Consider the following 17,345-nt stretch of genomic DNA (forward strand, 5'->3'; position numbering starts at 1 on the left):
AGGGGTAACTCTGCTTCTCTCTTCACACACGCTGAGTTGTTTCCAAAATATTCTGTGAAGCTTCCAAAATAAACTAATTAAATTTGATCAGGCTTCACACCAGAAAGACACAGCAAAAAATAGTTCATACACGGTTCCCTTGCTTAAGGATTTTAACATTACAGAACCTGCTTATCAAAGGAGATTGATATATGAGTTAAAAATCACACAACACTAGGTTATAGTCCAACAGGTTTATTTGGAAGCACTTCGCAACCACCTGATGAAGAGGCAGTGCTTCAAAAGCTAGTGCTTCCAAATAAACCTGTTGAACTATGACCTGGTGTTCTGTGATTTTTAACTTTGTTCACCCCAGTGCAGCACCGGCACCTCCAAATCATGGAAATCTGAGTAGGATTTGTCACTTGAGTGAATGCAAACTACCCTGCAAAGTCAATTAAATGCAACTGAGCAATTGTCCATGAACAGATCTCTACAATGCAGTCTGCCATGAAATGTGTGATAAGTCTAGTAACATAGATAACACAATTTCTCCAAGTCTCTGATCTAAAGTTTATTCAGAATATTTTTATGAATATTCAGATAACTGTGAGAAAGAATTTGCATTTCACAACAATAGGACTCCCCACAGTATTTTACAGCCAATTAAATGATTCTTGAAGCATTGTTTATGCTGTACTGTGAAAATGTGGCAATTTCCACACAGTGTAAAGACCCCATTTTTGGACTGTTAACTGAAAGTGGGAAAAGATGCTACTTTTGCCAAGGAAATTGTGCTAAAAGTATGTAATAAAGTCTGGATAGTGCTGAAGTTCTTGAGCATTGTTGGAATAGCACTCATGTAAGCAGTGGAAAATATTCTACCACAATCCTGACTTGTACATTGTAGATGGTGTACAGGTTTTGAGGAATCAGGAGATGAATAACTTGCCACAGAATTCCCACTCTCTTACCTGCAACTTTTATATAGCTAGACCAAAGCAATGGTGAGTTCTATGCTGTTGTTGGAGGGGGATTCAGTGATGACAGTGCTGTTTAAGTAAGGCATTGTGCGAGATATAAAAGTGGTGCCATTTCAGTATTGTTTGAATTGTATAGACCACAATTAGTGGGAAAGATAGAAAGAAATATAAATTCATATAAATTCTGTATCTTATGATCTTGCTCCACCGCTACCTGATGGAGCCGCTGCATATCGAAAGCTAGTACCTTTATTCTTAGGCTGTTCCATGGTTCAAGTTGACTTGGTTCCACACTAAAAATGCATTCTCTAATGACTGAAGATGTGCAGTCTTTGTCACAGCTTGGGTAGATGGTGGTTAGGGGATGGGAAGGTGAGATGTCTGGATCACACTCCCTTCTCTGTAGAACTTAAGCTTGCCATTGGTGATGAGACATGAGGCCTATGGATCCTTTACAGATGCTTTCCCTTCATTTCGAGCAGTCCCAGGTTGGGATGTGCTTGCTGTTGGTTAGTACTGTCAAGCGATGAGGTGTATTATGTCTCCCATTAACATGGTGCCATCATATGATTGGAAAGCCTCCTGTCATGACACAGATAGGATTTTAAATGTCTAAACCTACTGCTGAACTTTAGAAGAAAATGCAGCCACCTGCAGCACTTCTTGATTGACAGGCCATCTCATCTGACATATGAAAACACCACCTGGTTTTTCAATGTCAATTGGCCCCATTAGAGCCACAATGGTTGCAGATTAGGGATCCTGAACTGGGGCTTATCCACTCTGACCAATTCTCTTTTCTATGTTTCTCAATTTTTTTTTCTTTTCTTGACTTGCTTGTTTTACATACTTACTTACAACCTTTCCTTTTATCTTCCTCTTGCTTGAGCTCAGGCGACATCGGCGGCAGCGAGGAATCCCAATGCAGACTCAAGTGGGGCCAGTGTGAATCTCATGGTGGTAACAAGCGAGGCCAACATGGACTTGAGCAAGCTCCTACGTACGTTTCCAGGTCGAGCATGGCGCCTGGCATGGAAATCGACAGCTGCTACATCAGCAGAGATACTATCAGCAAGGTAAGCCTGGTATCTGTGGATTACCAACTTCAACATTGGTAGGGTTGGGCCCTGGCAACGGTGAACTGATGGTGAAAGAGCATCACAGTGACATCGATAAAGTGGGCCCAGCAACAAAAAGACGGGACTATGATGTTGATGGGTCTAGCACAGGTGGCAGCAAGGCAATGGTGGAGTAGAATCAGTCCAGTGGCAAGAGATGGTGCCTTTGGTTGGATCTGGTGTAGATGGTGGAGGAGGGATGGTGGCACAAGCATCTTTGATGATGAGCTGGCTTAGGACTGATAGACTCTCTTTATATCTTTCCTTTTCTCAATTTTAAACTTTTCAAATTGGCGCTGGATCAACAACAATCTCAAGCTTCTCCTTGTATTTTATTGTTTTTCTCACTGTAAAATATACATGACAATATAATCACTCAATCTTCATTCATTCATTGTGTGGACTTTGAAGGATTTGTTTTGAAAGCTGCACCCATTATGAATGTTTGACTGAATTTGAAAAGCTTAGAAACCTTTTCGCACAATGGAACATTGTGTCTGCATTTTTATTGACAAAGTTCAGAGATTATAAAATGAATATTTGCCTTTGATGCTGTCAATGAATTTATATTTTCTTTTGCAAATAAATGCCCAGCTATGGGGATTTTTTTCCAATGGTAACACAGGTAGGCAATCCTTTACTTGAAGCCCTTGGGACCAGCTGTCCTATGGATTTTGGAATTTTTCAGATAAAGGATTAAATGAAATTTTCATAGTAAAATAATTTTTAAAATTACTGAACAGCATACCCACTGTGATTACTATGAGCATTGAGACAGAATTGATCCTGCCAGTACTGGGCCACACCACTACCTCACATCTGAGTGACTTGTGTCGAGTGGGTATGGAGTTGCGTTAACTGTTTGCATGCCAAACAACGTTGTTAATAAGAAAAGAACTTCAAGAAAAAAATGTTTCGGATTTCTGAGCTTTTCAGACTCGAAATTTCAGATGAAGTATTGTCTACCTGGATATACGTTTTACCTGCATTTTACTTTTATTTAGATTTCTGTGAGTGTCAGGGTATGTAAACAACTTGCTTTGAGGACGCTCAGGGACTGTCCAATATGAGGAGATTCAGAAAATGATTTGCCCACAGAGTATTCCTCACACAACTGTGGAACATCTGTGCTGTCCTTCCTATACCACCACAAAACAGATTAGAATTTCTTTCTCTGGAGAATTGCAGACACAAATCCATGTCCAGCTCCACTGTGACTAAATATGTTTGATTATCAGCTTGCTGCACCAGCAGGGTACCTGCATTACTACTTACACATTTTAGCATCATTACAAAAAGCATTAAAACATCTAGCTAGGAATTTGAACATGAAATACAAGGGAGTAGGAGGAAGTTAAATGATAAGGTGAGTCAACTTATTTATACTGCAAAACCTGATTTTTTATGTGCATGTGTTCATCATTTACATTGAGAAATCATTTCATTTTTTGAATTGTGTTGCATTGTTCACTTGCAAGAAGATCTGAGAGAATGCATCAGTCATAGTGATAAAAAGAAAAAGCTTTAAACCGAGGGTCTGAAAAGTCATAATTTTCTTTTGTCACTTATGCAATTGTGATTCAGATGCTTTGAATTGGAAATCAAAGAGGGTCAGGTAAAGTTTGAAGCATACTGACTAAATGCACATCATTGATAAGTATAAAAGCAAAAAGACTGTGAATGTTGAACATCTGAATACTGTACAGAAGTTCTCAAAATATTCGTCAGGTCTGACAGCATCTCTGGAGAGAGAAGCAGAGTTAACCATTCAGGTCTGTGACCTTTCACCTGAACTTCATTAAAAGTATTACCTAATGCCTACGTCCATGAACAGCGAGGTCAGTTTGTCATAAAATATGATTCTTTTATGAGCAATGTTATCTTTTCTCACATTATTTGATCCGAGAGTTGAACATTCTAATGATAATACGTTGGATTTAGATGAGGGGATTGAAGGTGTATTAGCTAAATTTGCAGATGACACAAAGATAGGTAGGGAAGACAAATGTCATGAAGAAGACTGATTTTTGTAAATAGTTAGGTTGAGTAAGTACGCAAAACCCTGATAGATGGAGTACTATATGAGATGTTCATTTTGGCAAGAAGAATAAAAAATGAATATTAAACAGAGGACAACTGTAGACTTTCAAAGTGCAGAGTGATCTAGCTGTTCTCATGTTTGAGTCATAAAATATTAGTGTACAGGTTCAGCACATAATCAAGAAAGACAGTTAGTACTATACTTTATTACAAAAGGAACTGAGCATAAAAGTCAGGATTCTTTAATTATATAGGGCATTGATGAGACCACATCTCAATTACTATATGTAGCCTCCTTATTGAAGAAAGGTTGTAATTATGTTGGAGGTAGTTCAGAGGAAGTTTACTGAATTGATACCTGGAATGAATAAGTTGTTTAATGAAGATAGGTTGGACAGTTAGTATTTGTTAACTGGAGCTTAAGATTGTGAGGTGTGTCTTGGTTGAAATGTATATGATCCAAAGTGGTCTTGACAAGTTGAACGTGGATGTTCCCTTTTATGAGTGAGTCCAGATCTAAAGACACTGTTGTAAAATTAATGGCTGCCCCTTTTAAAACAGAGATGAGGACTTTTTTTCTCTCTCTCAGCAGGTTTAAGACTTTGGAACCATGTCTCGATAGATGCTGGAGGCAGGATTATTTTTAAGGCAGAGGTAAATAGATTTTTGTTCAACAAAGGAATCAAAGCTTACAGTTTAGGTGTCAATGTGGAATTCAAATCACAAAGGTATCAGCTATAATCTTATTGAATGGCAGAGGCTCATCAGGCCTCAAACACTTTCTGAAGACCCATGTACTACACCAACTGCATTGTTCTTGTCTACTCCTCTGTTATATTTCAAAAACTCCAGGAAAATTGTTTAAACTTCCTTTTAGAAACCTAATTTGATCACAGTTATGGTATTTAACTGATATTTTAACAAAGGTTCCAGTATCTTTCCTTACATTAATGTTACTCTAACTGGTCTATAGTTCCCTGGATTAATTTTATCTCTTTTCTGAATATAGAGATTAGAAAACAACTTGTATTTATAAAGCAAATGGATCCTTATCTTTGGAACCTCCTACAGCCTTTTGACAGCTGAGATCTCTGTACTCCCCCAAATCTGGCACCTTGACTATCCCCTATCTTATGTTGGTCTTTGTAATATCTATTGTTATCTCAATCACTATGTTAAACATCATTATATTCTATTCACTACTATCTGGATGTACTCCCATGCTATTTTTCTTACATGCTCTGGCTTTTTTTCCCATTATTCAGTTTGATAGTGATTCTTCCTTTCTTAGGCTTCTTACTGGTTAAATCAAAGAGATTGTGTTTCCAATTAAACCTGTTGGACTATAACCTGGTGTGTGATTTTTAACCTAGAGGTTTGCATACTATAAAACACATCCCATTTCAAGCCATTCATCTTGAAATTATATGTTAACTGGAATGGCCAGAGGACTCAGCTCCCATATGTTAAGTCTATCTCTCCATAAATCCATGTAAAATTCTGTAAATCCCACTTTAGAAGTAGAATCAGTCTGACCTAACATTGGGACACAGACAGACTTTAACGTCACAACTTCAAGGCATTATCTGAGCTGAGATGACACCTATTGTTAAAAGCTACCTTGAGAATGTAACTTTAAAAAGTTCTTGCAAAACTATGAAAGAATTGAAACTAATGTGATTATTCTAAAAGATGAAAGACTCAAGCTAAATTTGTTTAATATTACATTCTATGACACTGCAATCCTGTTGGTATAAATTCTGTGTCGCATGATCCTACTCCACAACCACCTGATGAAGAAGCAGCGCTGCGAATGCTAGTGCCTCCAAATAAACCTGTTGGACTATGACCTGGTGTTGTATGATTATAGCTTTCTCCACAAGAATACTGTAACAAAAAAAATCTCTATACTGTGGAGAGAAACCACTCACCTAGTTAGTTCTAACTTTCTTTCCATGACAGTTGTTCAGCGGAATTAAAAGGAATTTGACAACAGGAATATCATGGGAACATTCCAACTCCTCAATTCTACCACAATTGGTGGGAGAATCTGGTGGAGACTATCATCCCCCATTTTCTTGACTATTTTACAGTTTAGTATGCACCAAAGCAACAGACATAAAGCAAATACATTTTGATAATTTAGCAAATAGCTCTGCGCCAGTAGTTCCTGCCATTTCTCTGTTTTCTTGTTATAAATCTCTAGAAATATTGAGACCTCGATATGATATCAGCTACTTCTTGTTTTCTTTTGTTTTCCATCCAGAGTTAAAGAACTAGCAAATCTAACGGTCAAATGAATTGAGAAGATGGTGAAAAATGGGGCTAGGTAAAGAAAACAAATTGATATTAAGTCAGAGTGGGTTCAGAAAAGATGTACCAGGATGTTGCTGGGACTAGAGGCTAGATAGGCTGGAACTTTTTCCACTGGAGCAAAGAAGGTTGAGCAGTGACCTTATAGCAGTTTATAAAATCATGATGGGCATAGATAAGGTGAATAACAAAGGGTGTTTCCCTAGGGTGGGGGAATTCAAAGCTATGTGGCATATTTTTAAAGTGAGAGGAGAAAAATTTAAAATAGACCTGATGGCAACTGTTTCAAACCAAGGGCAGTATGTATGTGGAATTAACTGCCAGAGAAAGTGGTAGTTGCAGGAACAGTTGCAACATCAAAAAGACATTTGGACAGGTACATGGATAGGAAAGGTTTAGAGGGACATGGGCCAAATGCAGGTGAGTCTGACTAGTTTAATTTGAGAAACTTCGTTGACATAAACGAGTTGGACTGAATGGTCTGTGTCCATGCTGTATGCCTCTATGACTCTATATTCAGGTATAAAGGTAACTGCATCATTTTCAGCTACTCTCTGTTTCATGGAGCTGGTGTATTCTTTTCTGTCATTCAGTCATGTACACATAATATATAGCAAGCACAGAAACCAGACTGAGAGTCCATGATATTGTAACTTGTGATTAGTTAAATTAATAAACTCCCAGACATCTTCCTCAACAAGTGTACAACATCATGTGAAATAAGTTATGTGTACTGATGCATAGAAAATCACAAAGCCCTTAGAGTGGGTGGCAGTACCTATGAGAAGACATGGTGGGTGTCTATGGATGAGTAAAAGACAATATTTTGGTTAGTTTTGAAAAGCACAAACAATATGCAATCATCTTTCTGGGCGTATAATATAGGCCTCTATACAAATATAAGGAAAAGAGTAGAGGTAGGCCACATAGACCACCATGGGGGGAGGTGCCAGGGGATTGAATATGACACCCTCATTTCAGAAAGGGGTACAAACATATTCCTAATAACTATAGGCCATGCAGTTTAATGTCAGTTGTGGATAAGGTTCTGGAAACAATAATCCAGAATAAAGAAAGTTTTTGATTATTTAAAGAGAGACAGTTACTAGGTAACAAAGCGTCTGGAATAACCTTGCAGCTTAGCGAGCAAACCTGCATCCAAAATCTCAACCTGAGCTACAAATCTTCTCAAAACTCGCTAAGAGACAGCATGAATTTGAAAGAGACAGCCAATTCTTAATTAATCTAATTGAAAATAGAATAGCTCGATAAAGTGAATGTAGTGGATATTTTCGACTGGATTTTAAGAAAGTGTTTGACAAAGTTGGTGAACAAAAATGTGGCTCCTGTAATAGGATGCTCAGTGTTGGCTTACAGATAGAAAACAGGGATTTCAGGTGAAAGGTTGTTTTTCAGGGCAGAGAAAGGTGACAGTAATTTTCCCAAGGGTAATGCTAGGATAAAAATGACTGGGATATTACTGTCCAGCTTAAGATTTCAAAATTTGCCAATGATGGCAATATTGGACATGTGGCATAGAGTGAGGGGACAATTTACTGCAACAGGATTGGCTTGGAGAATTAATAGATCTTATTTAATGCAGAGAGGTTTGTGGTGATACATTTTGATGGAGGGCATCAAAAGAGGCAGAGAAGATTTGTTGAGATGGTTCCAGTGATGAACAATTTTGACTGCAAGGTAAATTTGGAAAACACTTGGGTCAAAATAGGTTGAGGGGATATTTGAATGAGTTGTGAAAGATTAAATCAGTTTTAGATAAAGTGAACAAAAGAAACGCTACTCTTTTTACGTGATGGTACCAGAACTGGGGACAGAGTTTTAAAATGTTGGGAGAGGGATGCAGGGGAAAGGTGAGGAACAACCTTTTTCACAGTAAGTGAAGCACATTGCCTATAAGGTTGAAGGAAATAGAGAAAAGGAATAAGCTCAAAAGGAAATTGAATGGGCACCTGAGAGACATAAAATCAAAAGGTAATGGGGATAGAGCAGGGCAAATGAACAGTTTGGATTAGTCAACAGACAGCCAGCATATACTCCGGGCACAGGATATCCTCCTGCATTGTAGTTTGTAGAGGAAAAATCAATATGTTGAGTATAATGTTACTTAGCTCTGGAATTCCATACACTCATAACAAGCTATTTAAATATTGGTGCTTTGAGCTTTGAATTTCCCACGAGGAGCAATGTACAGCTGTGTCATGCATTGGATTTTTCAAGTCTTGTCTATTTAAAATGCCCCGGAGTCCTACTTGCTCAGCTGCTTAATGTACACTGCAGTACCCAAGAGTAATTCATGTACTGGAGGCTTCGTCTCCAGTGTAGCCTCTGCTCCCCATCAGCTCCCTCCCTCCAATGCCAACATGAACCAGCTCATGTCACAATTGTGAAAAATCCATGCTGAGCAGATGCTCTGCCAAACAGTTTAGTTGCTCCATAATTGAATTAACTGAGCTCAGCAGGTCAGATTATTCCTACCTGGCTATGTTAATTTTCCCCAGTGGAAAACTGCTACACATTTCTACATAAACTCATTAACAACACTCAAACAAGAAGCAGTGCCTTTTGAAAAATATATATCACAAATTCCACTTTCTTCCTTGGATGGGAAACAGAGAAGAGCACAAAGGACCTGACAGCTTCAGTGTATGATTGGGTTCTTCACCAGTTTTAACATTCATCTCAGCATGTCCTTGCTAGTATACAACAGGGGGAGGGTAGAGCGACTACCCCTGGCATCAGGGCTGCATTTGACCAAATGAAGCATTAAGGAGCCCAAGTGAAACAGAAATGAATGGGTATCAGGTGACTGCTCTCTGTTGGTTGGAGTCTTGGGGGTCAGTTATCTCAGCTCCAGGATATCTCTGTAAGGTTCCTCAGGAATCATGAACAGCTTCTTTATCAATAACCTTTCCTGTGGGTAGCATTTGCAAAATACTCAGCAGACATGATTTTAGTTCTGTGAATGACAGAGTGAAAGAAAAGAATCCATATGCATTTATAAGTAGAGATGCCCATTCCATGTGCCTACTTTGAATTAAGTTTTTGGTTTGTTGTGTGTCCCCAGTACTGAGCCAGCCTAAATCCTCTTAAACCCTGTCACCATCCTTCCCAGAGTTCATGATACTTTACAGTTTTGAGTCACTTACAAGTTTTGAAATTGTGCACTGCACACTCTAGCCTTGTCATGAATGTTGATAAAGAAAAGCCATGGTCCTAATGCCAATCTGTTAGGAACTCCACTATACATCTTGCTCCAGTCGGAAAACCAGCAAAGGACCAGTACTTCATCATGTGTCCTTCTGCCGACTTTGTGTTCCTACTGTCACTGTCCTTTTTATTCCATGGACCTCAGTTTACAGCCAAATCTATTACATGGAATTTTATCCAATATCGTAAGGATGTCCACATGTGCTGCATGAACTGTACTACCCTCATTCTACCCACTTTGATACTATATTGAAAAACTCAAATGATTTAAATATGATTTTCTGTTATCAAATTCATGCTGGCTTTCCTTAATTATTGGTTTGGAAACATAATATTTTTAATATCTTTTCAACCTTTTTTTAAAAAAATTGATTCATCTGATATGGGTGTTGCTGACCAGACCAGCATTTATTTCCTATCCTTCAATGGCCAGGGAGAAGTTAACAGTGAACTATATTGTGGTCAGTCTGGAGTCATGTGCAGATCAAACCCCAAAGAACATTAGTGAATCAGATGAGTTTTTACAACAATCGACAGTGGTCACATGATCACCATTAGACTAGCTTCTTCTTTTACTAAATTCAAATTTCACTATCAGCCATGATGGAAATTGAATCCATGCCCCGGAATATTAGTTGTCCAGTGATATGACCACTGTACCACTGTCTCCTTTATAATCTTCCTACTTTACATGTTTCCCTCTAATTGACAGCCTATAGAATATATCTAGTAATGTAATGGTACATCTATTGTTTCTTAGTTCTAACCAAATTGATATCTGCTTCATGCCTTTGTGGACATTCTCTCCAATACTGTAATATTATCTTTCATCTATACTGCACAATTCCTTCCTTTCCTATCTTTCCAGAGCAATTTGTATGTTTCAAGTAAATGTGGATCTTCTACCATCAGTAACGTCAGGTCAATGTCCAACTCAAGCAGAGCCCTGTATAAGTTGTCACACTGACCGTGTGCAGAATGTGTCTCCGAATAGGTGGCTGGCAGCACAGGGACCGCAGATAGAATAGAGCATGGTCTCCAGAGCAGCATTACAAGTCACACGATGATGACAATTTTGATTCCTCACCCTCTAAAGGCAAATATAACACTGATTTAATATTGCTATTAAAATAAGATAGAACGTATACTTATGAAAAGGAAAGATTTAAAATTATTCTTGGTAGGTGCTTATCATATTCCAGGACAATATTGCTCAAACATGCATGTGTTTGTGCAAGAAAGATGATTGAAAGCTTTGTACACAAATATCACCTGATATCTGTAATAATACTTAGTGCAATCATGTTTTTTTTGTAAACTTGGCAAAGGCTTCTGTATACATGGAACAAGTGATTTTGATTAACTTCCATTTAATCATACGTAACAGAAGCAGAATCAAGAACCAGGGAAATAAAATATAACAATAAGCACAGAGATTTGAATTATCAATCTGTGTGAAGCATTGCAGCACAGGATTGATTGCGGACACGACGAAGTAAAATGTAGAAGGGTTTGGTCCCATCAGGATCACTCAAATTCTATTTGGTTTTTTAGAGGAGGCTTCCTACCACTTGCTTCTTGTCCAGTTAGTATAGAATCCAACTTTCCAGCTTGCATATATATTCAGAATTCTCATCATACACAAGTAACCTTAGTGCATTTTGCTTTATGAAAAGAGATGTTGGAGCCATGTTGCATATACTTATCGAAAGGTTATGCAGTGCCTTTGTGCCAGAATTAACTGAAGAACAGCGGGGAGACTGAATGGAAATAAAGGGACTGATTGAACTATTTCTGAAAAGCATGGAGACAAGACGTTTCTTTTTGCATCATTCTCATTATATTATTTGCCACAAAAATGGCAGCAGAAGGAACCTATTTTTCTCAAGAAAGTAATAATGTTCCTGTTACAGCTGTGGTGCCGATTCTTTCACATGACTGGTATACAGACTTTTGGTGTTCTGGGTGAAACAAGTTTCGACAAGACAGGGCAGTGTCCCATCTTATTTGCTTCACTGTTGTATACTGAATAATCTCTGTTCTTTTCTATTATGAACCTTGGGTTAGGGACAAGAAATTGGATAGATTCAGGTGTTGGACATTGAAGTGACAAGTTTGTCTTTCGGTACAATGATGTGGAAAGTCAGAGAGTAAAGTCAGGCATGATGTGGATGCTGTCCTAATAAGACAACATTGTTTGACAGTTTGATTTTGGCTTACCGTGATGTAAGCTTGTCTGAAATGCTAACATGGAGACACCTGGTTGATTCAAAGCAATTTTCATGAAGTACAAGTCAATTACAATCCACTGAAAGCAGTGCGGCTGGTGGGCTTTGTAGATAGTTTCTCTTGTTTTTGAACATGGACGTGCAGCCAACATATTCACATATCATAATATAACATAAATCATCAAACACAGGAATAGCACGTTCAGCCTGTCAAGCCCACTCCATCATTCAATGAGATTGTGGTTGATCTAGTACTTCAATGTTTTCTTACTGTATTCTGGTATGTCATGTTGTTTTAGGTATATAGACGTCTACTAATCCCAGCCTTGATGGTGCTTAACAACTGAGCCTTCCCCACAGCCAGTTGGTGACAAAGCAAATTCAGTTTCAGGGGGCTGAAACATGTGGTCAAATTCAACCAGTAACTTGACAATTAATGTGATTTCTTATGAATGTTATGAGATCCTTTACGGGGCATTGGAAGAATCTGGCACTTACACAGTACAGGTTGAAGACATCTGTACTCATAGAATCCTGCATGTGAATACATGCAGCGACTGTGTGGAATACACAAGGACTGCAGGTAGAATTGAGCAAGGTCTCCAGAGTAGCAAGTCACAAGATGATGGCAATTTTGATTCTTCATCCTCTAAAGACAAATATAACACTGATTTAATATTGTTATTAAAATAAGATAGAAAGTATACTTATGTATGAGAAAGATTTAAAATAATTCTTGGTGTGTGCTTATTATATTCCACGATGATATTGCTCAAACATGAGCACGTGCAAGGAAGACAATTGACAGCTTTATACAAAAATATCACCTGATATCATAATAATACTTTGTGCAATTATTATTTTATTTGTAAACTTGGCAAAGGTTTCTGTATACAGTGAATACGTGACTTTAATTGACTTCCATTTAACCATAGGTAATTCTTACCACAAGCGAACCTGATCAAACCATTGGTTGTTAGAGATTGGTCATAGTCATTTCTGTGAAACAGAAGTAATCACAGGTAACCTTAATAGTGGCATCTGTGAAGCACAATTCACAATTTGCAAAGACAATTCAAGATCTCAGGCTGCATAAGGGCATGGAACTGATTTCCTCTCATGTCAAACTGTAAGAAGTTGCCAACATGCTCCTGTACGCAAAGCTACTTTTCTTGGCCGAGTGTAAGGTATCAGTAACCATAAAGAACTCACCATTTCCTATTTGTGTAACATGGCAGGCTCTGCATTCATCGGAATAAGGTTCCTGCTGAATGCTGACTGCTCGCAATACTAAGACCTGCTCTGTTCCTGATACTCTCCATGTAGATTCATTGAATCTTTGACCAGTATATCCAGCCACAGCAGGGGATATCATCACTGTGGCTGTTGTGCTATGAAGGCACAGGAAAAATTGAGAAGGAACACATTCACCAGTCAGCTCAGGACCAGGAGCAATGTCCAGTAGCTGCTGAACAGTCAGCGTATGAAGAAGTCTCAGCTGAAGGTGCCATCAAGAGGAAAAAGCATAAGAAGCTAGAGATTATTGTGATTTATGTCATTCCCTCCAGAGGAGCAATGCACTTTGGTGCCTCAGACTGTGGATGTGCAAGAGCATTGTTATGGAAATGTGCCAATTGCCAAAGAGGATTCTGTGACTTGGATGGTTTAGTGACCATCCTGTCCCAATTGGTGAGAAGGTGGTGGTAACGCCAATTTCTTATGCAACTGGCTGTTCCCGAGGATCCATTGAGCCCCTATGTGGGATCTTACAACCTTTGACACATAAATGTATCAAAAGGCTGTTACCAATGCAAATTATGCAGGTCACACCACTTCATTTCACTTCCCCATGATAAGAGTAGTACTTCAGATCAGGCAGTAGGCTCAGCCACAAAGCTGGTTGCTTCCAGGTCGAGGACACTATAAACTATAACAGTCATGTTGAGAGCATTAATTCACAAAGCAGCTGACTGCTTCAACAGAAAAGATTCCATTCCATCAATGCACAAGTTACCAAGGTCATTTGTACCACATCTTGGATGTCAGGGCTAAGTATCCCTGCTGTGGTGTCTACATCCTTGAGAATTCACATTGTCTTTCTTTGTTTCAAGGGATGGTGCCTTATGGGAATAATTATTTGAAGTCGAGGGATACCCTCTGAAATTATGGCTGCTAAGGCTGTTGTACAAATTCCTGATTGAAGCCCATTGTAACTGCAATCCACCTCCTTCAACCAGAGCCATCAGAAAGCGGACAGTAGATGACAGCAGACTGGAGATGAACTTTCCGTACTTGGAGCAGTCTTGTATGATTGGTGTGTGGTCCTTGCAGCACTCCTCAGACAGAGTGATCCTTGCACACTGTGCTCAACTGGAGCACAACTGGAGCAGGCTAAGAGGAGACATAATGGATGCTGAAGAGCTGAGAGAGATGAAGCAACATTTCAAGGAGGAAGATAAGAATAGTGTACAGGAGGAACATCACCTTCAGAATGATAGAGCACTGCAGCATCAGGCACAATAGGCCAAATAGAATGTATTGTACCAGCAATGGTAATTGTTATATTGTACTCACCTCTACTGCTTCCTCTGGCAGTTCGTTCCATATACACATCACCCTCTGCAGGAAAAAAGTTGTTTCCAAGTCCCTTTTAAATGTTCCCCTCTCACCTTAAACTTATGCCTTTAGTTTATGACTACCATATCCCGAAGAAAAGACCTTAGCTATTTACCTGAAGATTTTGTAAACCTCTATATGATCACTGCTTAGCCTCGAAAGCTCCAAGGAAAAAAGTCTCAGTCTATCCAGCCTCTCCCTATAGCTCAAAGGCTGCAGTCTTGGTAACATCTTTGTAAATCTTTTTTTGCACCCGTTCCAGTTTAATAACATCCTTCCCATAGCACAGTGACCAGAATTGTACACAGTACTTCAAAAGTGGCCTCACCAATGTCTTGTACAGTAGCAACATGATGTCCCAAATCCTATACTCAATGCTCTGACTGATGAAGGCAAGCATGCCAAACACCTTCTTGTCTGCCTGTAATGCCACTTTCAAGGAACCTATGTACCTGAACCCCTGGGTCTATCATCAACAACAATCCCCAAGGCCCTACCAATAACTGTGTAAGTCCTCCCCGATTCATCTTACCAAAATGCAACACCTTACACAAGACAGAGGAGCATTCAGTCCATTGTAATCGTGGTTCACTCGATGCTCCTCAATTCCACGTCCTGCCTTTATCCCCATAACCTTAATCCTCTGGCAAATAAAAAATTGTCTATCACAGTCTTGAATATACTTAATGATCCAGCCTTTCACTACCCTCAAAGAGAAGAAATTCCTCCTCAATTCTGCTTTAGAAGAGTAACCCCTTATTGTGAGATCCTGCCCTGTGCTTCTGGACTCTCCCACAAAGGGGAACAACCTTCCTGCACTGTTTCAAGTTCCCAATGAATCTCATATGTTTCAATCAGGTCACGTTTCATTCTCATTCAAAGAGTTCAGGCCCAACCTAGTCCAGCTGTCCTGATAAGACAGTCCCTCCAAACCTGGGATCAGCCAAGTGAACGTTGTCTGCACTGCCCACAATTTGCCCAGTTGAAAATAATCCATTTATCCCAATGCTCGATTTCCTGTTATTTAGCCAACCTTCTTTCTGTGGTAATTTTCTTATCTTATGGAGTAATCTTTTCATGGCTTCTTATCAAATGCATCAGATTATGTAGAAATATTGTGTGACTGTAATCATTAACTAATTTTATATCTGGGTGATAAACTTGAGTTTGAACACACTCAAACCTGAACAAGTGGAATTGTCTAGCTCATTAAAGCAAAACTCCTTAAAAATGGGCAGCATTTTAATGAGAAACAGGACTCCAGGGTAAAGGTACCAGGATCTGGATTCTCACTCAGGCTGTTTTTCAGTTTTTTTATATTTACACAGGGAAAGTCCTTGACACTGATCCAGCTCCCTCAGAGCCAGCTCTCAGAGTGAACAGAACCCTCCGACACTCCCTGTTTATTCTGATTTTTGTTTATTCTGTCACCACATGTGGGCACCATTGGCAAAGTCAGCATTTATTGTCAATCACTAATTGCCGTTTAGATGAAAAGAAACAGGAAACAAGTCTGTTTTAGTGACAGAAACTCTCCTGTCAGAAAGAAGTAAAGATCAAGTTTTCCTGGAGTTGTACCCTTAATGAATGTAGAAATAGGTTTCCCATCAAACTGAAACTAATGGGGTAAGAGTGAGTCAAAGAAAAATATATTGGATGAAGGAAATCTCAAATAAAGTCAGAAAGGCTGGAGAAACTCAGCAGGTCTGAAGAAGAGTCATATTGGGCTCAAAACTCAATCTCTCTTTGCCTCACCACAGATATTACTAGGTGTGCTGAATTTCTCCAGTACTGTCTGGGGTTAGAATAGAGGGGGATTTCAGGCCCCAAGACAGCCAGTACTGAGGATGCTGCTTATGCTGAGAAGGAGAGAATTTGTGGGAAACCTGTCACTATACCAAAGAGAAGTGAGATGTCATTGGAGAGCTGGAGGTCTGGCATGGATGACAGAGAAGAGGGAAGTCTTTATTCCAGAAGGTGTCAGGAAGTGGCCACCTTATCATGCATGAGGACATTTAACATCTCTGTTATTAGCATCATCTCCCCTAGCCTTCAATTCCCCAACTTTCTCACCTATTGCTTATTGTGCGCTACCAAATAGCTGCTCCTTTCCAGGACCTCAACATCCTCAAGATTCACACTCCTCTGGAAGGCTACTTTATGGAGAGTACAGCAGACCACCACAATGGCCAACACCCAACCGACCCTGACACTTGACTCCATGCCCTGTGCCACTGCAATTTCCATCTTTGTGATTTCAGTGTACTTAGCAACCTTGGTGACAGGATAACCATTGACTGGGTGGTGCAATGGGCATTGGAGAAACAATGCAGAAGTGTGTGCAGACGTCTGCAGCCAGCTGACTCAAGTGTCACAATTTTCTTTGGCTGTTTAGGTTGTCAGCTTTGTTCAAGGCTATTTACATCTGACTGTAGACATATCAATTTCTTTATTTTTTTTTAGGATGCAGCATCCATTTTCAGTTTCACCCTTCCTGATTATCAGATGTTAGTCTTGCCCACTGCCCTGATTACACACAATGACAAGCGGGTACTGAACTGGCAAAATTCTTAATTCACTCTCCTCCCTTCACCTGAGATCGGTTACTGCTACTTTAACTTCAAAAGGCTAAGCATTTCCTCTTGAGAAAAGCAGGAACACCTACCTTTGAAATGTCTCTGGTCTCTAGACTTTCCCTTGAAATAGTTTTCATCTGCTGTCAGCAGGACTGGGAATGATCTTTTCAGTATCTAATGTCTAAAGCCTCTTATACTTGTCAACATGGTCACCTCTCATTCTTGTAAACACAATGAATATAGGCCCGACCTGTTCAACTCAAG

This window comes from Chiloscyllium plagiosum, unplaced genomic scaffold, assembly GCF_037043375.1.
Source record: "Chiloscyllium plagiosum isolate Xiang-an unplaced genomic scaffold, Cpla_swu_hap1 HiC_scaffold_2, whole genome shotgun sequence".
Taxonomy (NCBI): domain Eukaryota; kingdom Metazoa; phylum Chordata; class Chondrichthyes; order Orectolobiformes; family Hemiscylliidae; genus Chiloscyllium; species Chiloscyllium plagiosum.